The 5,707-nt window shown below is 44.6% G+C and overlaps 1 pseudogene; it reads left to right on the forward strand.

Moving 5' to 3' along the window:
- Nucleotides 1-4,203: 4,203 nt before the first annotated feature.
- On the forward strand, nt 4,204-4,725 carry LOC114197863 (glycine cleavage system H protein, mitochondrial pseudogene; annotated as a pseudogene).
- The last annotated feature ends 982 nt before the right edge of the window (nt 4,726-5,707 follow it).

Here is a 5,707-nt window from a genome sequence, read left to right on the forward strand (position 1 = left end):
TTAAAAAAATCAGATCTGCAGTTTCCTGGGACCGGGGGTGGCAGAGAGATTGACTGTAAAGGCAACTTTCTGAAGTGCTGGAAATATTCTTTTTCTTTTTTTAAAAAAGAGTATTTATTTGAGAGAGAGAGGGTGAGTGTGCACGAGTTGGGGGAGGGGCAGAGGGACAAACAGACTCTCCGCTGAGTAGGGAACCCGACACAGGGCTTGATCCCAGTACCCTGAGATACGACCGGAGCCAAAGTCAGATGATTAATGGATTAAGCCACCCAGATGCCTCAGTGCAGTTGATTTTTAAAAAAAGCTTTCTTGGGATGCAATATGGAGAATGGATCGGTTAGAAGAACAAATGGATGCAGGAATCCTAGTTTGGAGGCTATTGTCATACTGCAGATAAGAAAGAGACAATGGCGATTTGGACTACAGTGATGGCAGTGCAAATATGAAGGGTAAAGGTTCTGGAGATATTTGGGATGTAGAATGGTGATGGAATGGGTATGGGGGGCCAGGGAAAGGGAAGAGTTAGGGATGTTCTCTGGGTTTCTGTTTGTACGTCTGGTTGGGTGCTGGTCACAATCTCAGAGAAAAGAACCAGGAAGAGGGCCAGCTTTGTTGTGGTGGGATCTGGACAGGTCACAAGTTTACTTTTCGACACGTTAAGCTTGAGGTGGCTATGAGAAAGTCAAGTTCTCGTATTTCCTATGCGCTCTCCTATTTCAAGTCTGGGCTGGAGACACCAACTTGTGAGTCATTTTTACCAGTGGAAACTGAAGTCTTAGGAATGAATCATCTAGGGAGAGAGAAGAGATTGAGAATAGGAGGAGGTCTTGGGTTATGACCTCAAAGGACTTCTCAAATTAACAGCCAGGTAACAGGAGAAGAGCAATGTCCACACGGATGAAGGCAACCCAGAGAATGTGACGTCCTTTGAAAATTATCCATTCGTGATCTAGTTTTCTGATGCATTATCTTGTTCTAAAATCTAGATTCCTACAGTAACCCCGAGAATTACACAAAGCAAGTCCTACTAATTTTTTTTTAAAGATTTTATTTATTTATTTGAGAGAGCGAGAATGAGAGAGAGAGAGCACATGAGAGGGGGGAGGGTCAGAGGGAGAAGCAGACTCCCTGCTGAGCAGGGAGCTCGATGTGGGACTCGATCCCGGGACTCCAGGATCATGACCCGAGCCGAAGGCAGTCGCTTAACCAACTGAGCCACCCAGGCGCCCTAGTCCTACTAATTTTTAAAGGTGAAGAGATTTGGGGATTGATAAGACAAATGACACCCATAAGTGGCCATTCGAGGGCTGTGCTGCAATGCAAACCCAACTCTTCTGACTCCCAAACCCCAGGCGGCTCTGCTTGTGAACACCATCACTGAACGGCCATAGGAGATGTGCCAACAGACAGATTTTTTTTTTTTTAAGGTGCCGTTCTCTACGTAAATGATGAGTTATTTTGAAAGTTGGAAGTACACCTGCTTAGACAGACACACACACACACACACACACACACACACACACACACTTCAGAGCTATTCTTTTGGACATAATTAGGCTCATGGTGTGCAGTCCATTTTATAATCTTCCTCCAGAAGAAACGTAATATATTGTGATCCTTTCCTCATACCATTACCTAATGAAAACCTGGTTTCTAATGAACTGTTTGGCAGAATCTTAGGAGAGCAAACAGAACACCTTGCCAGAAGCGACAAGTCATGTTGGGTAGATGACTTACAATCCTACCCAACTGCCTGTGCCTCTTTAAACACTGGTTATTGAAGCCAAAACATGAGTCCCCTTTTGGGAATGAATAGTGGTGCAGGAGCTAAAGTCTCCATGACTTGATCTGTAATCCTTGCTGCTCTCACGTAACCCTGGAAGGTATGTGTTGTATGCCTCAACCAGGTGACCTTACCCAGGCCTGTGGGCTCACCTCACAGGCATGTGTTTCTAGTCTATGGGGACAGAATGAACACAGTCTTTCCCATATCCTCCAGATGAAGCCATACCATACATCAAAGATGAAGCTACCAATGCCCCTCCTCTCAAATGAGGGAAATAAAACCAACAGATCAGTATGAATGTCAGGATGGGTAACAGGCAGGGTAGGGTTTCAAACAGGTTTCGAATTCTTGCATACATGAGTCCAGAGTTGGGGAGGGGGGATGCATTCTCGAGAGGTCAGCGGAAGTGATGTTCTTCTCTTAGGTTAAGAAAGCTGTGTCCTGTCTTCCTTTTTCTGGGGACCCCCTAGCCCTATCTGCCTGCAAAATCCCCTCCCCCCTTGAGATATTTTACTAAGATTGCCTTTCGTGCTTAGCAAAGTATTAACATTGAGGCAGTTGACCTTCTAGAGGAAGGTCACTCTGCGTGTTTCAAGGACTTGTCAATGGGCTGTAAGGAGTAAGGACACTTAAGTTTTCTTTTTCCTTTGTTTCCCACATCATTACCCATGGAAACTTCACGAGACAGACAAAACCAGCCATCATTTTAAGTCATCTTTGGTGATGAATTGCAACAGATGCAACATGAATTTAACTAATAAATTCAGGTAGAATAAAGGTTGATTATCTGTATTATGTTTGATGTGTCGATAACTCCAAAAGATATGCCTATTTTAATTAAGCCAACAGATATAAACTTCAATTTACCAGAGATTATCCCAGATCACGTGAACCTAAAGAACATTTGGATTAGTTTCTATCTTTCTGAGCTTTAGAATCCTCCATTTTTATATAAGCATTTGTCTTCAAACCACCTAATTATAGAGCTCTTTTACAATTGAATTTAGCAGGCGCCTGGGTGGCTCAGTCGTTAAGCATCTGCCTTCGGCTCAGGTCATGATCCCAAGGTCCTGGGGTCAAGTCCCACATCGGGCTCCCTGCTCAGCGGGAAGCCTGCTTCTCCCTCTCCCACTCCCCCTGCTTGTGTTCCTGCTCTCACTGTTTCTCTCTGTCAAATAAATAAATAAAATCTTTAAAAAAAACCAATTGAATTTAGCAATACCATCTGGAGGTAGAAAATACCACATATCCACAGACAGAAACAAAAACCTTATGGTTGGGATTTGTATTTATCCTTGACAAATAATCTTATGGAAGCTGGGTGCTAGGTTTTGAACAAGGGTGCTTTTCTAGCCATTTTTAAAAGTCCTCTTTCCCCGCCCCTCACCCTTTTTTCCCTTCAGTTTTAGGAAGGGAGAATGATTTGGATAAGAGTTCCCAGAGAGGCTGAAGGACTTTGAATTGTTTCTGGGGCCATATTTCTAGTTTTTGCAAAGATGTGCAAGATAAGGACAGTTGCTTTGAACCCCTCAAGGATTTGGCTTGTAATTTAAATGACATCGTGGGTTGATTTACCCATCTGCTTACTTTCTCCTCAATTTGCTTCTTTCCCTCTGAGTACATAGTTCTCATTTGGACTTAGGGGAGAGAAGGCCTTAAAAAGAATTCCTATCAGGCTGATATCTGAATATCAGCTTCCAATCTGGCCAACTCTTGGCTACAGGTATCAGGGCTTTACCATGGTGAGGACAAGGAGGGTCTTGATTTTAATGCCCTGTTCCCTGGCATCTCACTTAAAGAGTAAGATAAAGGTAGAGCAGTAAGAAGTATTTCTTCAGGAGTTGATATTTTGGGGGCTCAATTTTGTCACTATTTCAGAAAGTTGCTTACTGGTTTCTTGCATGGATGGTCAGCGTTTTTTTAAAAGCTTCTAAATACCAATCAGAATATGCACCCCACTTGGATTGTTTAGTTAATAGCCACTTTTTGGATTTGGGTGCACAAATACACTAATTAGGTATTCCAAAGGATCCTCATTTAGGCCATTTGAGCATTAAAATCATCCTTAATAGGGACGCCTGGGTAGCTCAGTTGGTTAAGCATCTGACTTTGGCTTAGGTCATGATCTTGGGGTCCCGGGATCAGGCCCTGCATTGGGCTCCCCACTCTCTCTCTCACACATAAATAAATAAAATCTTTAAAAAAAATTTAAAACCATCCTTAATAGGATCCTAAAAATTTTCTTATCCCAGGAACCTGTACGGGGTGCATGCTTCCGGTGATCCAGGACGCTGTTGCCTCCTTCTACTGGGGACTTCTAGGCTCAACTCTAAAGAGCTTTCAATTCACCAGAGCATTTACCAAAGGGGCCTTTCTTCTTTGATTAAAACCTTTCCCCTGGCCGCACGTCTGTGAACATGGCGCTGCAAGCGGTGCGGAGCGTGCGGGCTGCGGACTGCAGTCTGCGCGTCGCCTCCGCGCCCGCCGCACCGTGCCTGACGCGGCCCTGGGGGCTGAGGGCGGGCGCCGTCCGGACACTGCGCACGGGCTCCGCTCTGCTCTCCGTGCGTAAATTCACAGACAAACATGAATGGATAACAACAGAAAATGGTATTGGAACAGTGGGAATCAGCAATTTTGCACAGGAAGCTCTGGGAGATGTTGTTTACTGTAGTCTGCCTGAAGTTGGGACAAAACTGAACAAACAAGATGAGTTTGGTGCTTTGGAAAGTGTGAAAGCTGCTAGTGAACTCTATTCTCCTCTATCAGGAGAAGTAACTGAAATTAATGAAGCTCTTGCAGAAAATCCAGGACTTGTCAACAAATCTTGTTATGAAGATGGTTGGCTGATCAAGATAGCACTCAGTGATCCTTTAGAACTGGATGAATTAATGAGTGAAGAAGCATATGAGAAATACATAAAATCTATTGAGGAGTGAAAATGGAACCCCTAAATAAACTAGTATGAAACAAAACAAAACAAAACAAAACAAAACAAAAAAAAACCTTTCCCCTGACCTTGGGTCTCCATTAAGGATTTGTCTCCACCTTCCAAGAGGTCTCTCTAATAAGTGTTGGTGGAGCCATCCATTTGGCTGTTCTTAGCCAACTGAAAATTTCCTTCTCTGGAGGGCTGGTAAGTAAGCTCGTAAGACTGATGATTTAAAAGTGCACACTCAGTTGTTTGGCTATACCAAACTGGTGCCTCTCTATCATCTCCAGAACCAGAGTTTTATCTCACTGAGGCCTCCAGGATTAGGTATTCGGGATCAGGTATCCCTGATGAGCCTCCAGGACTCAGGAACACAGGGATAATCCCCCAGGCTTCCCATCCAGACCAGACCAGAGCCCTTCCTTTTCTTCCCCCTTGAAATAGGGGCAGAGCCAGAAAGCCGATTTGTGGGGTAATTGCCACTGACCTCTTGGAAGGGACTCTGATTACAATGTCCAGAGCAGCTGCTGAATCCATTCAGTTGTACCAACCAACACATCAGGTGCCAATAGGAATTCTCTTAATGCCCTTCCCCCAGCTTCCCCAGCAACATAGACCAGTTGCCCCAGTGACCTGCTGCTGCCCACCTGGTGTGAGCTGGGGGATCTCAGAAGGGTTAGGTAGGAGGTCCCATCTGGGCTGTTGAATTTTGTAACCTGAAACTAGGTTCACCTCTTGGTGGGTGTGGAGCCAAAAGACACAGCCAAGCCAAAGAGTCCAAAAAAAAAACAAAGGGGGGGGGGTTTACTTGTGACAAGTAAGGAGAACACCAGGGCTATTTCCCAAAGCAGTGTCTCCTGGGACAACAAAATTGGGGAGTTTTAAGCTAAGGGTGCATGGATATTCATGGAGTGGGGTGGGGTTTTGGCAGAGGAGAGTTCTATCTAGAATTGGGGCAAAGGTCATCCAGGTCCTGGTAGACTGAAGCC

The sequence above is a fragment of the Eumetopias jubatus genome, unplaced genomic scaffold, assembly GCF_037043125.1.
Source record: "Eumetopias jubatus isolate StellerSeaLion01/CBP00866 unplaced genomic scaffold, mEumJub1_p1.0 scaffold_10, whole genome shotgun sequence".
NCBI classification, from domain to species: domain Eukaryota; kingdom Metazoa; phylum Chordata; class Mammalia; order Carnivora; family Otariidae; genus Eumetopias; species Eumetopias jubatus.